The sequence below is a fragment of the Hesperophylax consimilis genome, chromosome 21, assembly GCF_061612785.1.
Source record: "Hesperophylax consimilis isolate HC1 chromosome 21, BYU_Hcon_1.0, whole genome shotgun sequence".
Classification (NCBI taxonomy): Eukaryota; Metazoa; Arthropoda; class Insecta; order Trichoptera; family Limnephilidae; genus Hesperophylax; species Hesperophylax consimilis.
This window is the reverse complement of record NC_142856.1, coordinates 4,820,759-4,842,695: the sequence shown is the minus strand read 5'-3', so window position 1 is coordinate 4,842,695 and position 21,937 is coordinate 4,820,759. Positions and strand designations below refer to the sequence as shown.

At 32.6% G+C, this 21,937-nt stretch overlaps 1 protein-coding gene and 2 non-coding genes across 3 annotated transcripts in view; 1 reads left to right on the top strand and 2 right to left on the bottom strand.

Annotated features, from left to right (window-relative positions):
• LOC149413539 (head-specific guanylate cyclase-like) overlaps window positions 1-21,937 on the top strand; it is a 150,626-nt gene that overhangs the window by 117,210 nt on the left and 11,479 nt on the right. The window lies entirely within an intron of this gene.
• LOC149413541 (5S ribosomal RNA) lies at window positions 5,632-5,750 on the bottom strand. Its single transcript, XR_016304229.1, has one exon. It is a non-coding gene; the product is annotated as a 5S ribosomal RNA (ribosomal RNA).
• Window positions 6,073-6,191, bottom strand: LOC149413540 (5S ribosomal RNA). Its single transcript, XR_016304236.1, has one exon. It is a non-coding gene; the product is annotated as a 5S ribosomal RNA (ribosomal RNA).

Here is a 21,937-nt window from a genome sequence, read left to right as displayed (position 1 = left end):
CAACTAGATTATCATATTTTTTCCACACTTCTTGGAATCTGAATTCTAGGCCGCAAAGTTAATTTTATTTTGGTTGCCAAGTGACAGAAGAAGGATATTTAGGAAAGGAAAGAAAGAATGGTACAGCTGATAGGATGCCACCAAACTATTAAAATAGGCCCACTTTGTGATGGCAGTCCTCTTGTTTCCCTTACTATCAAATTCAAATCTATAAATTAACTAAAGAAAAATTTGAATGTGCACTTTTAATAAGCCAAAAGTTCCGAACGCATTTTGAAAAAAAAATACGGAACTTCAAGTTTTTTTATTAATTATTTTTATATGAAACGACAAAAATGTGAGGTGACAATAATGCTTGTAATACATTTGTCTCATAAAAATGGGTGTGTTTTTCTTTTCGTTATCAGTAAAATTATGTTACAAAAAACGTAAGATCTGCCATTTTTTATGTATTCAAAATTTTAATATATTTTGACAAATTATATTCTTAATTTTTGAAAAAAAAATTTGCAAGCGTATTGTATTACTGTTCAAAAATGTTTTTAGTTTCTGGATACGTTCAGATATTTGTATTTTATTACAAAGCGGACACTCTCCGACCTTCTGTCAAAATTCCTGAGGAGTTAAATTGTACTAATTACTGGCACTATCACTTCTCCAGTTGACAAAAGGATCCAAAAGTGGGGTGGTAGGGGGATATAGGTAGATATCAAAGTAAGAATAAATCTACTTAAAAAATTACTTTTCACATTTCACAAAAATTTTAATCTAAATTAATATTGGTTCACGTTTATATACAATGTGTCCGGGGGTAAAGTGCGTTAACTTCGGAGGTGACTCTAAATGATAGTACAAGGAAAAATGATGAATACCTATTTCGAAATTCACTATACATCCGAAAACCCTTTTTTCCCCTTCGCTATCCATATGCATAGTGAAGGTGCATAATCTAAAGGGATATTATTTGATGGCAGATGTAACATAACTTGCATCAGAGGCGTGCATTTCATGTAAGCAAATTAGCCCTTCTTACCATACCGCGAGGTCCTGGGGAAAATAATTGCCCTCAGGGCCTATGTCATCTTTGGGGATGCTGTGTGGAGATTTTTATTAATGAAAGGAACGAAATGAATGAAAGGAGGGAAAGGAAAAACTAGGAAGGAAAAAGGTATGAAGGGTGTATAAGAATCTGGGGATCGATGAATCCAGGAGTGACGTACATTTGAATTCATCACTCCCACCGCGATAGGTCTAGAGAGTTCTACTGCATAGGCAACAAGATCTCCGTCAATCAGTATATCCAAATCCGGCCCGCCACACGGTAGGTGGGCAGATGCATCCACCGCCAAGACTTCCTCACCCCGTGAACCCGAGCACCCCTGATAAGTAACTAAACGCGGCCTCAAAAATTGCTAATATTTGAAAAAAAAAACAAATGGAAGAAATAAAAAGGACGCCCAAAGACGAATCGCAGCATCGCTCTACTATAACGTGTCAAAAGCACGAACTAAGTATGCCGCACATTTCATATTCAAATGTTGACTGTATACTAGTTTGTGTTAGTATCGAAAAAGGACGATTTCGCCACAAATTAAAAATGTAGCAATCAGTGCCATCTGTTTGTACCTCTATTAATTCACGTATAACTTTAGTAATGAAATAACAATCATATTATGTTTGCTTTTTTTTCGCAATTGTGCGGTCGAAAAACACAGCTTGCAGCTTAGGTGCCCATTATTATCATTATTTTTTTTAAATTTAAACCGCACAAGAGTCCCAACTGCTCACAATCGTCTGGAGCCAGTGAGACTACGGCATCCCGAATCAGGCTGAAAGTAGTGGGGAGAGGAAGGAGATGAGGAAGAGAATGGTGGGTAACTGGCTATTTTGATCGGTTCACCAAACACGGCTAAAGCCATTTCAAGCAACGTTTCAATTTTGAATTGTGGTCTTATACAAGAGCGATACTGATAGGATCTACTACTCTGGGTGGTTTCGAAAATATACAATGTATTATTTTTGAAAAGTGAATTGTGAAATAAAACAACTTAATCAAATAACGTTTACTTGCGCACGCCGGGCTTATTCCTAGATCATGGATATTACTGGTTGTGAAAATTTACCGCTTTTGTGGATATTTTTTTAATATCAATTAATTAGTTTGATAATTGATTAAAACACTATGCACGCCATTGCCTTGCATACAATCTACAAATTCATTAAATACCATTTTTCGATAATTTAGTATAAGTTTTAAATGAAATCTTATATTATAAAACGGCAAAGGCCAGAGAAAACTGGTAACAGAATAAACAACCAATTGGAGATTGATGAAACTTACTACATTCAATCTCCAACCAATTACAAGCAACTTCAGCCATGAAATACTGACATTTTATTTTAATCATTAGTAATAGCTAGAAAGCCTCATCAAATAAAATCATCTAACATTACTTAATTGGTACCCATAGAAGCAGAACCTGGATTAATTACCCATAATAAATAAATTTCTGTCTTGATCAAGGGAAACACTGAAATTAATATGTTGGTTCATTCGCCAAGCACTAGAAGCCTTTGAATATTATGCTTGTGGTTTTAGGGGTACTTTTGCTGTATGGTTTGCAGGTACTAGGCAAATTTTCATTAATAAAGGCTAACGAAGAAATGGATAATTAGGATACATTGCCCTAAACAGCCTGACGTATATGTACAACATACGTTGTACGTCGTATATATTGTATAATATATTAACTTACATGTAGGTATATTTGGTATCCATATATTTGATTAACTAGCTGAAGCACCCAGCGTTTCCCGGACTTTGTTCTGCTCTTCTTCTGAGGGGTGGAAAAAGGAGATGGGGGTAGTTATTCGACCTCTCATAGAAACTGTCACCTTTCTCTTGTTTTGAAAGTCAAGTGTAAAAATAACCGAACTCTTCATACCCTAAAAGATATTTGTCTAAAATCAAACATTTTTTTGGGATTCACTGCCCAAATTCAAACTTAGCATCATGTCAATAATATAAACTGTTCAATGCGCACACACACACAAACACCCATATTCATGCACACATACATTACATATACAAATATACTACACACGTCACTGTTAATTAAGGAATAAACATACCACTTACAATACATTTTTTTTTTTTTTTTAAAGAAAGACAAACATTCCCAGGTTACGAATAACCCAACAATGTTTGAAAATCTCCTACTACCACCACAGAAAGCCGAAAATGTTGCTTGTGTTGTGATGGAGGACTTAGCCAGCCGAGGAATCGAACACGCGACGCTCGGGTGAGACCCATTACAAAGAAACATATCATAGGTACCCAACATAAAATATCTAATTTCTGTTCATTGTTTCATCACTCGAACTCATTTACTATTTGTTTCTGTAGTATAAAACAAATAAATGAAACACACCCTTAGACAATCTTCTATATATTTATATATATACACCCCTTTAGTTTTGAACAAAGGAGGTTTTATGAAGAAATTACAACGTTGAGGCGAAGCTTAATGCTAAATCACTATTTTGATTAATCCTTTATAACGAATTTTTCTACATTATGAATACCAGAAAATATGCTTTAGATAAATTAAAAGTTTTCCTATCATTTTGCTTGAGTAGGATACAAATAAAAAAAATAAATTACTCAATGAATAATCTAAATGTAAACTATTAAATTTTTTTTTCAATACAAATGTATGAACGCGTAAAGGAAACAACGGTAAAAATACAGTTTTATAGCTAAGATTATCTGTGACAGTTTCACTTGATTACATTTTTTGCTTTCTTATAAAATTATTTACAAAATAAATAAAAACCAATTCAGTGCTTGAAATCGAACGTTTCTAGACTCCGTTTGTCAATAGATTTTAATGCTTATTACGTACAATATAAGGTAAACCAAGAATATACACATTTTTGGCTTGTAGCTTAATTAAAAACTACATCTATTCCTAATGCGTAGGGTTTGAAACACGTTTATTAGTAAGGCTCAAACCTTACTTTATGCTGTTTATTCAAAATAATTATAATGCATTGGTCACAATGAAACAGGCAGTTGCCTAGGATTGTGATTCAATATATCAACGCCTTGTAAATTTAAAATAAAAACATGTATTTTATAAATAAATCGATATAAATGTAGGAGGTCGCGTTGCACGGGTTTTACGCAGATTTTATCGAAATTTCATGCAGTGACCTTCATGGAATATCAAAATATTTTATCAAACTCGGAATAAAAGTGTAGTTTTGTAAGAAAATCAAATCCACATCACCCGCCCGGTTTCTTTCACAGGGTATCCCCGCCGCCCGTTCGCAAACCATCACACAATTTCTCCACAGGGGTAGGCAGAGAAGCAGAGTCATTATACACGATCTTATGTTATTCTGACATGATGTGAGCGATACATATGACGTTAGTTTAAAATTTTCAGAATTAATTTTGAGGTACGTTTGTTTAATTTAATATTCAAATATGCTAGCAGACTGTTTAACTAAATTTAGATGAGCAGGATGATTGTCATAAATCACTATCCACATTTCACATTATTATCTACCTTACCTCTAATTTAAACGCCTGAATAAGGCAAGGTATTTTACCTTGCGTTAGGTTAATGTATTAATAATTAATTTTGAATTTGTAAATCCATATTATTATTCAAATATATTCGCAACTGATATCTTAATTAGTGTCTTGTGTTAGAGCGGATACGTGCCAAAGTGGGTGTAAAACGAACAAGCATTAGTAAATTAATTTTCATTGTTAACAATCTATGTAAGTATTTATTTCTAGATTTTACTTAACTCATCGGGCTTATTTGTTCGGTTTTGGGAACAGACAGGTAGTACAGTCAATTTATTCGCTTTTCGGAACAGCTCGCATTAATGTTATCATAGAAACCGTCATATCTTCTTTAAAGTCTTAGTTAAAAATATGAACTAAACGGCGTTGGAAAGAGAAACACATTAAAAAGCTTCAGTTTTATATTCAAATCTAGAAGTTAACGTTTCACGGAATTTGGACAATTCATCAAATTTCAAAGTTGATTTTCAAGTACTGTGAAGGTTCTATTCAAGTATTATTATTATATAATTACTGGCCAGGGGCTTCACAAGTTCAACAAATTCTAAACACATTTTAGTCTTTATTATTCCCTAGACGTCATTCATAGATTTTTCCTATAATTCCACAATTATTTCTCCTCACAACATTTTTGAAGTGAAACTTCTTTACGCGCGTCATGCAATTTCGAGGAGTAAAACCAACTCATGACCGAAACGAAAATGCGGGACCGATTAAAGTTCATTTGATGTAGTAAAAGTTTTGAAGTAAAATATAAATGCTTCTTAGCTCATCTCGACAACTGGCGTTGGTGGTGTAATGGTCAGCATAGTTGCTTTCGAAGCAGTTGATCCGAGTTCGATTCTCGGCCATGGAATATTATTTTTTTGTTTTTAAGGAATTTTTTTTTTTTAATGGTTGACCATAATATCAATCCACTAAGTAATATTTTAGGCCTGTAGCATAATTGAAAAGTTAAAGAATGATATAAAATTTTTTATGATGTTAACGATAAAAAAATGAAAAAAAACATAAAATTAAAATAAAAAATGGGCCAACGGCACGCGGTGTTCCCAAGCGGTCACCCATCCAAGTACTGACCGCGCCCAATGTTGCTTAACTTCGGTGATCGGACGAGAACCGGTGTGTTCAAAATGGTATGGTCGTTGGCAAAAGTTAAACAATATTAATTTCTATTCTACCTGCCAATAAATATATGAAAATTAGTATAAAAAAGCCCTAATAATATTGAAAAAATTAGCAAGGTGTGTGCGAGGTTGATAAAAATAATCATTACATACGCGCTTGAAAAAGATCGTAATTACATTAATAAGTTTGTAGGAATTTTTTTTTTCAATGGTTGACCATAATATCAATCCACTAAGTAATATTTTAGGCCTGTAGCATACTTGAAAAGTTAAAGAATTTTATGATATTATTAATTATAGTAATGATAAAAAAATAAAAAAAACATGAAATTAAAATAAAAAATAGGCCAACGGCACGCGGTGTTCCCAAGCGGTCACCCATCCAAGTACTGACCGCGCCCAATGTTGCTTAACTTCGGTGATCGGACGAGAACCGGTGTGTTCAACATGGTATGGTCGTTGGCAAACGCTAAACAATATTAATTTCTACTCTACCTGCCAATAAATATATGAAAATTAGTATAAAAAAGCCCTAATAATACTGAAAACATTAGCAAGGTGTAAATATTATATACCTAGTTTAACTCACTCTCCTAACTCATCTTCGCTGTCTACAGGCAGAGCGCACGACTGTGGTCGTGAAGAACCGAGGTTCGATCCCCGCTTTAACTAATTTTTTTTTTCTTTTTTTATAACTTTTAATTTTTTTTATCACATGCTACTTATAAATATGTCAATAGACAGAAAAAAAGAGAGAATGAAATGAAAAGAGAGAGAGAGAAGAATACTAGAAGTTTCACTTCTGTCTTGCGTAGGCTTGACACACCCATTTTTTTTATTAAAAAAGCGCCTCACATGATTAAAAATAACCATACAAATTGACCAATTAATAATGTTATTTATATTTGGCATCATACTCCGACCAATGGAAAATTATTACGCAGAACGTAGGTATTTTAATAAAATTAGATCGTTATGTTTTTTTACGATTTGCATTTCTAATCATTGTTGTCAGATTTTTTCGATACAAGCCATTGCCCAAAATCCTATCATATTTTATTTATTTCAAATAAAATTGAAATTAAAAAATAAACATATAAACTTTTTTTTAATTACACTCATCCGGTTTCAGAAGTACCCTTCCTTCATCCGGAGAAAATTTAAATGAACTTATAAGATATAAAATACTGATTTATAAAAAAAAATTATATATATATACATAGTGGGAGGTGAGCAAAGGGAATGGGGATTTCTGGGAAGAACAGAGCGATTTATTGGAAATCTGTATAGATTAGGACGAAAAGAAAAATTCATTTGATTATTTAATGAATTCGAGTTATTATTTATTGGCTTTCTGAATTCCAGTGCTTCGAAGATACCTAATTTTTTACTTTGTTGTGACGGTGAAAAATTTTAATCCCTGTACCTTCATTAAAAGTATGATCGGTGGAAAAGAGATTATTTGCAAAATTTGAAAATTATGGTCATTTAAACATCTTAAGTATTTCGTGATTCTAATATTAATATTCCTAGTCGTCTTACCTACGTAGAACGATGATCGCAACATAATTGGTAAATGCCCGAGTGGCTTAATATATAATTCCTATCTTTAGTGTTTTTTAGTAATTTACCTAAGTTGTTAACAGTAAAGATAACAACTTAGGTAAATTTTCGTTATGTCGAGCCACATGAAGTTGTATTTTCTTATGGCACGCTTCAAAGATTGTTTTTTACAAATATGTAAAATTGAAAATAACGGTGTAAAAAAGTTGGTCCCTGGGGGATACCTACCAAAATTCATTACCAAATATTGTATCCTCAAAAAAATGTGATCTTTTTTGGATTGAAAATAAATTGGATCCCCACCCACTGAACGGTCATTAGCACCTTACTATAGAGATTTGCTTGTCTTGATCCTTTACGTGACTTGGTAATTTAAGCCTAAGTTACTGAACCAAACGCCCAAAGTGCCAGCTTGCCACGTGTCCAAACAATACGTGATTTAGTCAGCAGTTGCCTTATCAACGCTTCTTAATGGACAAACTCGAACCTCGGGAGCTGATCATTGATACGACAATGTTGAGGTTGTTTCAAGGAGGTTACAAAGTACTTCATACTTTATGTTTTGACGCAAAAATTATAAAAAAACTTGGCTTTTACGGAGCATAGTTTTAGGATACCACAAGGTTTCTCCTTGGGGTCTATCTTATAATATAACGCACACGTTCTAAACCTAGGGCTTGCTAAGACAAACAAGAGGAAATCTTCGTTAATTTAATCATTATTTATGAAAAAATTAGCGATTTACTTAAAAATACACTATTCGATTATGTTTCCAAGTTTATATTAGTTTGGTGGAGTTATCGCAGGAGATCGTTTTTTGTGCTTTAGATAATTTGCCTCGACACTTTTCCCGGTAAGACTATTGGCGGACAAGATAATTGTTTGTCAATAGGCAATTTAATTGCTTGTTTACCAGCACCTTTATGCAATTCAATGATGGAATCTGTACAACGTCTGATTTTATGTCTTAGAAAAACAGATTCAATATTTTACTTTAAATAGACCGATTAATTAGATTAAGTCATTTAACTAGTTTTCATTAGGTGTAGGTAGATACTTTATCGCTCTCTAAATTCTGTACAGATCAGGTCCAATTTTTGAAATGAAAACTACGATAAGTATCTGTTTAAATATCACCTTGTAGATAGGGACAGTTAAATTCAAAGCAAATTCGACTTACTTTGAACGAGAGTTACAATCACAGTCAGACTCGCAGCCAAAGTCAATATTTTCGATAAGATAATAAATGTTTAGTGCATTTAGAAATTATTTAAATGATTTCATCAGTTATATCTTATCATTTTTTAACCATTGTTAAATGAAGATCAATAGTAGTTTGGAATAAAAATTCGAAATTTAAATTGTAACAGAAGTCAAAAATTAACAAACTTACTTTTAATCTCAAATAGAAAATGCTTTTGCAATTCTGTTTTGAAACCTCGTAACAAAATAGACTTCGGAACATCTGAAAATAATAATTAATGGAAACGTTTTGGAAAATTATTTATAACTCAAAAATAGCTTCACTGCGGAATATTACACAGTTCAGTGATTCGGTGGTTGAAGGTTCGCTGGCAAAAGATGAGCTCGTGTTGCACTTTACTGGGCAGAGCTTAATCTTGGGACCGGAAGATAATTAAAGCCCTGATTCAATCGCACCATCTTTAAAACCAGCCAAGCAGATAAAGGCATTCTAAAATATTAAACAATTAATTAAAACATCAATGCATTATCAACATCCAATTCAATAATTTTATATATTAAATGGGGATGTAAATACTTGGAGAGTACAGTCTTAGATGGGAGGGAGTGAAATTTTAAATTGCTCTTAGGCGGTGATGCTTAAAGTAAACTTCCTAAGCCGAACCGAAAAATAATAAAACAGGTAAGAGCTGGTTATCTTGTGCGACTTGCAAGTTTGCCCACTGTTGAGTTTGGTGGGAAAAGAACATGTAAAAACTTCCGAATTGGTGCAATAAAGGTAGGTTGACGGTTTCTGTGGTCGAGGGATCAATCAATCATTTTATTTGAATGACAAATTATATCAAAAGTTTTCTCATAATTTTATCATTTAAAATAATAACAGGTTTATTTGCGTCACCTTACAGAGTGGAAGATACTCTAAGTATCGCCTTGGTGCAAGACCACCATTCAGAATTGAAACGTTTCTTGAAATAGCTTTGGAAGTATTTGGTGACCAGTTTTGAATAGCCGGGTACTTCTCTGCCATCCTCCTCCCCATTTTTTCCTCTCTCCACTACCTCCAGCCTCACAACATACCCCAATCAGGAATTATATAGTGTCACTGGCGCAAGATGGCATGGGAATGCTGTTAAGTTAAATAACTAGGTTTTTATCATTTTGTCATTTGCATAAGGTTGACTACAACAGCCGCGTTATTTTAACAACTAGTTATAAAGTTTTTTTTAGTTATTTGTTTTTGGGGTGTTATGCCGTGTTGCTCTAACTCCTTCTTTAGCCAACGTTTCGGAAAGCATTGCAGTGTCCATCATCAGGGCAGATGTGTTATTTATTTATATAAATAACACAACTGCCCTGATGATGGACACTGCAATGCTGTCCGAAACGTTAGCTAAAGAAGGAGTTAGCGCAACACGGCATAACACCCCAAAAACAAATAACAAAAATACTTTTGGCCGTGAAAATCTTAAATCATAGTTATAAAGTTGTTGTTGGCTATAGAATGAGTGGCTCACTTTTGTATGTTCTCATTCCTACATTATGATCTCACCAACAACTAGATTACCTCCTGCCTTTCCTTTTCGAAATAGACCATTTGCACAGCATTCCAAATGATGTTATTGGCACTGAAAAATAATTCGGTGATTTCTGTGTGTAGTTTTAGAGTACCTTTATATAATAAATTACAACATTAGATACTTACATTCTTATGTATCGCCCTTTTCACAAATAAGGCTCTGAGAAAAATAATTAACGCTTGTGGAGGGTTTTTTTTACCACCTATATACCACCTCCCAAATTACTCTGGAGAAAGATCACCACTTAATAAAATGGTTTATATGATGATAACAATAAGATCATTTTAGTTAGGTTACGTTAGCTAAAGTTTTTTTTGTGAAAAATCACTTAAATAACGCTGTACAAATGTGAATTTTTAGGCTCTTTCAAAGTATTTACAAACTAACACAGAAAACATCCTTACCTGGCAGATCACATCACATTATAAGAGTTTTATTAGAAGTACTGATTTTGGAGAAGATCCAATTTTGCATGCAGCGACATGCATTTAGATGATTAGTAACTAAAAATAGTTGATTTAACAGTATTGGTGATCATATCTGAATAGCCAGATACTTCCCGGCCTTTCTTCCTCTCCCCTCTCCCACTCATATTCAGCTTCACAACATACCTACTCAAACTGGGATTGCCATAGTTCAACTAGCTCTGAACTTTATAAGACTCTTGTACTGCATTAACATATTATGAAAATTTGAGAATATTCCAACTTAACTAAACTAAATTAAACATCTAAATTTTTTTCTCACTGTATAGTATTACATACAAATATATTTAGGGTAGTACAGAGTAATGTGCTTACGAAGGCACTGCACGTATTATCATTTTATGATTCCCCACAATAGGGTTAATAAATGGAATTTCATAAACCACTTTTTGTGGGTTTTGATCGTAGAGGCATTTCTGAAAAAAGATTTTAATATTATAATGTAAGACTCGAAGGACACCCGCATAATACCAAAAGATTCCAAAGGACCGTAAGCCGCTTTAAGGATTTCTCTGACTGATTTTTATACATAAAATATGGGCATAAGCTCACAGTCGATAGTTTATCATAAAATAAGGATTCTTATTATTACATTTATCAGGATGAAAATATTATAATATATTCATTTTTCCCAGAGGGTCCGGAATTTTACTACAAATTGTTTTACGTAAATAAATAGTGAAGCATTATTAAATTGACTATATTGGATGCATTAAGTTATAGTTAAAATAAACAATGACCAAGGTAATATTAACAACTCTCAATAAAACATGAAACAGAAAAAAAGAGACTCAGAAAATTAAGTAGATAACAGTTGTAACTGGGACTTGAACTCAGATCTTTTAGTCTTACCGGACCAACACTACCAATTGAGCTACCGAGATATAATTTTATTATATATGATTATCTGTATCGAATTCATATTTTTATTTTAAGAATTACCAATATTACCTTGTATTCCCAACCCGCCAAATAATTAAATATGTTCAAGTACTTCAATCGACAATTACTGCTTATTATAAGCCGACGTAGCTCAGTGATCCAAAGAACCTGACCGGACATCAGAAGGTGCGGGTTCAATTCTCGTTGGCGGCATTTATTTTTACTCAGGAGACATTTTCAATTTGTATGGATATTTCAGACGAGTGATTGATGCTTATAATATTTATTTATCCTTTTTGCTATGCATAGAAACCTTCTCTTATAAACATTTGTTTATCATTAAAAAAAAATTCTTTATGATTATTTTGAGCCAGATATTCGATATTATTTCCTTATAACTCGATAACGATTTTTGACATATTATGCCAAGTTTGCAGAACGTTTTGAGCGATTACTTGCCATAATGTGCCAAATTCATAAATCCTAAAATTATTGGACAAATACTGAAATCTAGGAGGATTAATTGGATTTAACCCGCAGTAAGCAGTTTCCAAAATCCTTAAATAACAGGACTAGGTTTTTTTAATTTTGTAAACTGTGAATTTTTCGACATTTTGACTAAGTTATATTTTGGTTAGCTTTTTTTTCAACTAATTTTATGTACGTTCTAGTTTTTAAAATGGTATTTATTTCTACAACACTTTCAAAGCAAAGAAATCAATATAGAACAATTAAAATACTTTGAAAAATTCCGAAATTCAATGAGCAATTATTATTATTTCAAGTTTATACAACAGATAAAGAATCCCAACAAAGCTTATTAATATTTTGAGGAACGGTATTATTTAAATACTATGATAAATGTTCATATATGACTCTAATCGGTCGCGTGGTTAAAAGGAGAACTCCTCAAATAAAAGCACTTGAAGGCATCTGCATAAAATAAAATTTGCAATCTCAAGCGGTAAAAGCATCAATTGCATTTTGAAACATGTTACGTTTTCAATATTATTATTTAGTCGATACACATGCACCGAACCAGACAAATAACTAAACAATAGTGAATTGATAAATTGTAAATAAAAGGAAATATTGTTGCAATGAAATGAGACGACCTCCATTCTCTCGCTGACGAAAAACTAAAGAGATGACTGACAATAAATTAAAAAAACTTTTTTCACTGACAATATTCCATCATGTATCCAAGATGTCAAATGAAGATACCTAGTTTTGAATATTTTATCTGAGTCCCAACCTCACAATAGTTTAAAGCCAGTGAGACTATGGTATCCCCGATCAGATTATGTTGTGAGGTTTAAGGTAGTTGTGAGAGTGGAAGGATATGAAGGAGAGAAACCACGCTATTCAGATCTGGTAACCAAACAAGACAAAAGCCATTTCTAGCCACGTTTCAATTCTTATGGGATGATCGTTTTATAGATGAATGGTAGTTTTTCAACAGGGCGATACTGGGAGTATCTTCCACTCTGAAACATAATATTTTAAAAGTGTTTTTGTTCCACATTGTACGGACTGTAAAAGCTTAGTTTCGAGTTGGTACTAATGAGAAAAAAAATTACTCTGTTTTTCAAATCCGGCAACAATTTTCTTTGGCATCAATGAATTCAAGCATGTGCGTTATGGTATTTTTTTACCGCCAAAACCGATAATGACAGTTATTTATATTTCTTCTTGCAATGTCTTCATAAATCGGGTATTTGTTAATAAAATGTCAATTTACTATTTTATTCGTGTTATTTTTCGTTAGTTTTGTCAAGTAATTATACAATATTTGCATATTGTTAAATGTACTTTAATTTAATGTCATAAAGTGGGTTTAAATATTTCATTTTACAGTCTTGATTTTATAAGAAATTCATTTTTTTTTTGTAACATGAAACACGTATAAAATGTGCAAGCAATGCGTAAAAAATTTCATATTTTTTGCTTTTGTTTTATAGGATTTAAAAGCAAGTTAATTTTTTTTATCGTATGAACTAGGTAAAAAGTGATGTGATATATTTCTTCCTTAATTCTTTAAATAATAGGACGAGTTTTTTTAAATTTTTAAACCTGAAAATTTTTCGAGATTTTTGACTAAGTTATATTTTGTCAGCTTTTTTCAACTATTTTCGTGTATGTTCTAGTTTTTAAGATGGTATTTGTTTCTACGACATCTTCAAAACGAAGAAATATATAGAACAATTAAATTACGCTGAAAAATTCCGAAATTCAGTAAGCAATTATTTTTATTCCTTATTAGTAAGTTTATACAACAGATAAAAAATCCCTCTCAGATTGGATAAGCAATGTATAAAATCTTTTCATGAACTGTATTATGTTATTTTTTATATTAGTAAGGTTTTCACATACACGGTCGTTTATCAATTGGATAATATTTTCACCGCCGTTTTAGGAAGGCTGATGATATTTTATTTTATTTAAGTATGTAAAATGTGTATGCAGCCCAAAACTTACAAACGTGAATGCTCGGACTAATAAAAACTTACAAACGTGAATGCTCGGACTAATAAAAACTTACACACGTGAATGCTCGGACTACTAATAACTTACAAACGTGAATGCTTGGACTAATAACTGTATTATGTTATTTTTTATATTAGTAAGGTTTTCACATACACGGTCGTTTATCAATTGGATAATATTTTCACCGCCGTTTTAGGAAGGCTGATGATATTTTATTTTATTTAAGTATGTAAAATGTGTATGCAGCCCAAAACTTACAAACGTGAATGCTCGGACTAATAAAAACTTACAAACGTGAATGCTCGGACTAATAAAAACTTACACACGTGAATGCTCGGACTACTAATAACTTACAAACGTGAATGCTTGGACTAATAATTACATATTAAACAGTAAACTATAAGTAAGAGGCGGTATTAAAGGCAGTCAAAATTTAGCCTGATTTAACCTATTAAGCTCAAACATGACCACAATAAAATATACTCTTTCAGCATTTCCTCTGTAAATCAGCCATCTTTGGACTGTTCCTCAAAAATATATTTTTGTGTGCAGGTGTGTAATTGTCGACCTTTGGAAAGAGAAGATAATATGAAATATCTTGGCTTAATAATTGATAGAAATATAACATGGAACAATCATGTTACTATATAAAAAAAATAAGAAAGCTAGCCTACATCTTCAAGACTCTAAGAAATATATTGGACATGGTTACATTAAAAACTGTATACTATGCGCTGGTTCAATAAATGCTTTCATCAAATGTTGTATGTTGGGGTTTTTGTCACAAGACTACCCTAGAACCTTTAAATGTTGCATAAAAATTAATTTAAAAAAAAAAGTTTGAGAATTTTTTTTTGTATTCGTCACACAAATATTGTAAGTAAAATTGTATCTCTGTAAATTTTTCAACAACATTGATACTGCCAAAAGATCACAACAAGTGGGCAATACTGGATTGGGTTCTTCTTTAACGTATCAGTCGGTGAATACCAGAACATCCTTTAGACAAAGGAGTTTTTCTTATAAAGCTCCGTTGCTCCGTTACTCGGTGAAAATATAAAATATAAAATTATAGGTTCGTTGAATCTATTCAAAAAAGTATGATTTTGGATGGCCCATGTCGTGGTTTCTGTCTTGAATCACCTTAGGAGGCCAAAATTCGAAATGATCCATCTGTGTTTGCGTTATGTGATGTACTTATTTGATTGAATATAATTGTAAAACTGCTCATCTCGACACAGGAATTTCCTTGTGAGATGAGCAGTGGAGTAAAAAACAAATTGCTAATAAGAGATAAAGAAACATATCGTTGACCTCCTTCGCCGCACTTATCTTATACACCCAATTTGTTTAAGACAGTTGGAATTCCTGTGTGATATTATTTAATTTTGATTTCAATTTTATTCCATCCTACATCTGCATTCTTGCAAATTTACGAGCCAAAGCACCTCTCGATCAGCGAGTAGCTTTTTAAAGGAAACTCAATGAAATAAAAGCACTGGGTCGGAAGACTCGAGCTATCGCAGCTTCGAGCTTTGATTGCCAGAGAGACGGATAACATCTCCAACAGACTGGATGCAGTAAATCTAAAGATGTCGCAAGTCGCAAGCTTATATTACATCAATGCTACGCTCTATGGTTCAAAGGTCGCTGATGCGGAAGATTCCCGATGATGAGACTGATGTAAGCATTGAAAGGCAATTTGATTCACAGAGGACGAACATCTATGTACAAGATGAACTAGATGTACGCTTTTGAAGAAATCTTGATTTTTATTCTAAGTTGATTCAATTCGGTACCTGAATGTACATTTAAATTAACCTTTGTTACCCAAATCTTGACGCAAGCGGTTTTGATTAACATTTTCAATGAAGGACTTCAAATATCAGTTTTTTTTTAAATTTTATGTTTATAGAATTACGTAGTTCATCAATTGTTTATTTCGCTTATGGAACAAAGCTACATACTAATATCCACGACAACATTTATCATGGAATACGGTAAAAATGCTTTACCCATGTGACGACATCTTTTAAGCGTCCTGATTGGCTACAGAGGATTTGTCTTTTGTCGGTAATAACGAAGCTTGGATTTGACTCTTTTTGACGTTGTCGTATACTTTTATTGAACTTTTCAGTAGTTTTCAATTTTATTTGGCCATTTTTTATGTTAGGTAACATATCATAGATATTTCAATAAAAATTAATGATGTTTTTTTGATTTTACCAATTTTGACAATAATTTTCAAATATTTTATTTTTATTTCATTGGTTTGAGAATATATCTAATCTAACTAGTTTATCAATAATTGTTAATGACGTCACTATAATTGTTGTCAATCTCTCAGCATTTTTCTGCAAAGGCGTCTCTAACAAGGATGGGATGACGTCAGAAATCAAGCCAAATCTGTTGGTTGCGTAATCGTTTTGTTTTAAATTTCATGTATAAAAAAATATAATTGAATTCACCAATATATTTTGTATATAATCGCTAAAAAAATATGAAAAAAGTACGAATCAATACACAACAATGTTTATGGATTGAGAATACTTTTTAATTATAAGTTCAATATTGTTAGTCACATAAGTACTGATTCTGCTTCAAGAAGTTCAATGTTGTTAGTCTCATAAAAACTGATTCTGCTTCAAGAAATTCAATGTTGTTAGTCACATAAGAACTGATTCTGCTTCAAGAAGTTCAATGTTGTTAGTCACATAAGAACTGATGCTGCTTTAAGAAGTTCAATGTTATTAGTCACATAAAAACTGATTCTGCTTCAAGAAGTTCAATGTTGTTAGTCACGAAAGAACTAATTCTGCTTCAAGAAGTTCAATACAGTAAAAATGAATTGTAATAAAATAAAAATTACTCTCTGGAAATCCTCTTTCCAATGTCATGGTTTTCTAGTCTTTCTAAGAATTTAATTAATCTGACTCTCATTTTCAGACTATTCTAACTGGTGTCTTCAATGTATATGAACATACTAACGTGTATTATCCCCTCTAGAGATCTTGGAGTCACATTCCGTGAAGCTGTAACGGTGGACCGGAATTATTTTCTCCGACAGAAAAAGTAGCACGTCCGTTAAAAAGAAGGCTTTTTTCAACAGCATTACTCAAAACAATTATGTTAATTTTATTAAAATAAATAACTTTGTATATATATCACTTATCTATATCTATCTATATAGGGTATATAAAAAATCTAAATGTGTCGAAACCGATGTTTTTTTTGTTAGCTTAGGTATAATGAAAGTTAAAAATGTCGAAAAAGACAATCAATTATAGGCACTTGGTTCCAGGATCACTCAACCCTATGATAATTCAATACACCTTTAAAAAATGATATAAAGTCATTAAAAGCGTTGAAGAAAAACTAACCTGAAAACCCAACTCACGTAACCTATTTTTAATGAGTTTTTGTTTCATCACTTTTCATGACTTTATTAATTATTAATTAAATTTTAAGAATAGACATTCAAGTATAGGCACTTGATTCCATGATCACTCAACCTAATGATTATTAAATACACCTTTAAAAAGTGAAATAAAGTCATTAAAAGCGTTGAAGAAAAACCAACCTAAAAACCCAACCCAACCCAGCTTAACCAATTTATCATGTTTTGGTTTCATTACTTTTCACGACTTTATTTATAAATATCAAAATATTTATTTGTTTCAATAATGTGATTGGAAAATTCAAATAATTATTAATAATCAAACATCTTAGGTGCTTTTTAACTCTTAGTATTAAAATTTCTAGAAGTCTTTCACCTGTATAAAAAAAGTTACAATAGGGAATTCTCTTCACACCAAAAAATCACTTATTATTAATTATTCACATGTAGAAACACTTCAGACACAAGAATACATAGTTTTTATAATTTTCAAAAATCATTTATTAAAGTTATAATGACTTTAAAAACAGGCGCGAACGAAATATTTCAATGCAGCTAAAAACGCCCGGTGATTGATAAAGCGTTCAAGGGCGAACGATGACGTCACTGTTGACCGGCCCGAGTAGATCCTGCAAAACGATGGCGGCGGCAGCGGCAAAGGTGTGACATAGCACTTGTGACGTAGCGGTCAAAATGGCTCATGACCGTTTTCAGAGCCGAAATAGCACGCAATTTTTAAAACAACTACAAAAAATTGAAAATGCATTTAAAAAAAAAGAAAAAAAAGAGGCACATAATAAAATAATTATCTTTATTGAAATAAATTATTTACAAAATGCACGAGAATTCCCTATTGTTACAATTTAATTTACATGCCTTTTATTTTTTTCTTTAAAATATCATCCACAGCCTTCTTACTTATTGAATACTTTTTAAAATGTGTTATTAGTATGAATAGCGTGTTGTATATTATGTGGGAATTTTTTTATAACTAAATTTGAAGAATGATTATTTAAAAATACTTTAAGCAAAAGATTTAATAAAGTTTTTATAATATTTTTGATTTATATTATCTGTTAATTTCGTACAATAACCGTTGTTGATTATTTGATTTTTTTATAACGAGATAAAATTTTTTCCCAAAAACATATTGCGTTCACCCTACTTACCACCCTTTCAATCCACGTTCCAGTTTTGCGTGTATGTTCTTGGTATAATGTCATAGCATCGTAGCAGCCGTAACGCCGTAGCAGCGTAGAAAATACACACAATAACGACGGCCTCTACGAGAAACGAATAACGACGTCCTCGCTGGCACATAAGGGCGGAGGACGCTCAGCGAAGTGATTCAAATGGGAAAGAAAGCCTTTCCCTCAAAGCCTTCGAATAAAAAAACATAATTTCTTTTCAGTTACGTCCTCACTGAGACCCATTTTAGTAATTTGAAAAAGAGCACACATACCAGTTTTTATTTTTCTCCGAATAAAAAACTATGATAGAAGGAATAAAATCTTAACCTTATTTTATGTTAAAAATGATTTTCCTACCGATATAAAACTGTAATAAGAGCCAGCGTAGTCCATAGGTATAGCAGTCACTTTAATCCTTGATAATAGTTGTAACTACTTTTTTTCGTAAAATATATCAATATGTTTAGAGAGGTTAGTTGTCGAGTAGAAAAAAATGCATTGATTTCCCACTTAGGAATCTCGTGATTAATCTTCTGATAGTTAAGGCCCTTCTTTCATAGGGATACGCGAGTATGCGTAACTCATGTCGCGACTGAAATCACGAGACATCATTCATCAACGAGATCATCGAGAATCAATTAAACGATTAGATGAATCATTTGGTTTAAACTGTGATGTTAAGACCTGGCTGACATCGTACCTGGCCAACCGTTTACAAGCCGTAAAAGTGGGAAAAAACCAATCAAATTATGCAACCCTTTCATCTGGAGTACCCCAAGGGTCCGTTCTGGGCCCACTACTCTTCATCCTCTTCACAAATGATGTCGCTAAAATAATAGAATCATTCGGCCTTCTATCTCACTGCTACGCTGATGACCAGCAAGTTTATTTTTACTGCTTACCAGAAGAAATAAACAGTCTAAAAATTCGTATAACTGAGTGTATAGAAGCAATTACTCGCTGGATGACCTCAAATAGATTGAAACTGAATCCCACAAAGACTGAGTTTCTGTGGACTGCTACAAGCAGACGTCAGCATAACATTGAAAACTCCCCAATAACCATTTCCGGAAGTGACATCACTCCAAAAACGTGCATCAAATTACTGGGTGTCAATCTGTACGCTAATTTTTTCCCTTAAAACTAAGGTGAACAGAACTGTAAGCACGGGGTTCTTTCAATTAAGGCAAATTAAAGCAGTGCGGAGAAACCTGCCAACAGAGGCGACTAAATTGCTAGTCAATTCCTATGTTGTTTCACGTCTAGATTATTGCAACGGAATATATGCAAGTCTCCCTAAATGTCAAATCAACAAATTATAATCCGTTTTCAACGCCGCGGCAAGGCTTATCACCGGAGTATCTAAATACTCCCACATTTCAGAGCATCTCAAAAATCTGCACTGGCTCAAAAGTCCTGAAAGAATCCAGTTCAAGGTATGCTGGATGGTATTTAAGTCACTTAACGGAATGGCTCCGGCTTATTTATCAGAATTGTGTATTCCAGAAGATTCCAATTCCCGACAGTCAACCCTTAGGTCAGCAACGTCATCAGCTATCGGAAGGTTGAAGGAACCAAAGCGCACACCAGATACTAAGTTCGGTGAGCGTGCTTTTGCCGTGTCAGGACCTAAAGCCTGGAATGGACTGCCACATGATTTGAGAATGATCGCAGAATTTAGGTCTAAACTTAAAACGCACCTTTTCAGACAGTCGTACCCATAATTTCAGAAACCTCCACTTTCACAGTTGACGGCAATTTAAATTAACAAAATGTAAAAAATACTAAAAATAAAATAAAATAAATAAAAATAATAATTAAAAATAAATAAATAAAAATGATAACAACTAACAATTTGTAGGCTTTTAAGACAGTTAAAATACATTTAAATTAAAATAAAAACTATAGCAGACTTAAGATCATGCGACGACCAGTGTTTTTTGATATAGTGTCCTCTGCGTGCAGTTCTATCTTTTATAAGCATAAACTTTTTAATATAAGTGTGTTTGTCGGAAGTGACTTGCCAGGTAAGTATGTTTTGGTATCTTTTCTAAATAACAAATGCAGATCCTAGGAAATAAATTGTACAGCGCCCTTGAGGTGATTTTTCACAAAAACGGCGCTCTACAAATTATCCAATTATTATTATTATTATTTTTATCATTGTTGATTTCTCGAAACGTAAAAATAACCTCATTCACAGCTAAACAGTGACTGAAGCAGTCTTTGTTGGCTGCTTTATTATTGGCATTGATATCAAGCACCCACATTCTTACAAAAGTCTGACACAAGTCGAAACTATGTTTAAGAGGAAGCTACAAGCCAAAAATGTGTATATTCTTGGTATACCTTATATCGTAGGTAATAGGCATTAAAATAACTTGACAAATGGAGTCTAGAAACGTTCGATTTCAAGCAAAAAACTGGTTTTTACTTAATTTGTAAATAATTTTATAAGAAAGCAAAAAAGTTAATCAAGTGAAACTGTCACAGATAATCTTAGCTATAAAACTATATATTTTTTAATTTTTTTCCTTTACGCGTTCATACATTTCTATTGAACAAATATTTTTGGTAGTAGTTTGCATTTATATTTTTTATTTCTATTCTACTCAAGGGAAGCGATAGGAAAACCTTCAATTTAAGTAAAGCATATTTTTTTGGTTTTCATAATGTATACTAATTCGTTATAAAGATTAATCAAAATAGTGATTTGGCACTAAGCTTCGCCTTAATGTTTCGATGACGTAAGTAGGATTATTAGGAAAAACATTGCCTGGCTGGTCGCGGAAGACTGATGTCGCTGACCAGTTTAAAAAATATCGGCAACATTTGCCTGTGTACAAATATAGTCACCAAGATACTTGCATCGTCGAGTATTGGATATTTGAATATAGATACTTGTGGTAGAAGAACCTTAATCCTACGTCATTGCATAAAGAACATTTTATTGGAAGTAGGAAGAAATCAAAAATTATCAGGTAATTTAACTTAAATTAAAAACCCTGAAAAAGTTCGAATAAATACATATTTTTTTAATTTATTCATTTTTATTGAAAACAATATTATTTTGGTATCTTTGTCATGACCGTTTTAATTTAAGGCCGCTTTTAGAATTTCTACCGATTTATAACATTTTCTTAAACACTTTAAGTTTTTAAGTTCATTTAACTCTTGACAGGCCAAGATGCAAAACAAAACGTCTGTAACCAAGTGGATCTTCCGACGATCCCAGCGTCTTACGGGCTTATAAATACGTAAAATACTTAAATGATATGTCAATATTTAAGCTAATATAAGGAGGATAGTAATTTTGGGTACTACCTACTCCCCCACTTGGCTGCGGGATAGTTAAAAAATGTATGTTAAATTTATGAAAACGCGTCCACTGCGACGGGGATCCACACTAATCCATACAAAAAATCA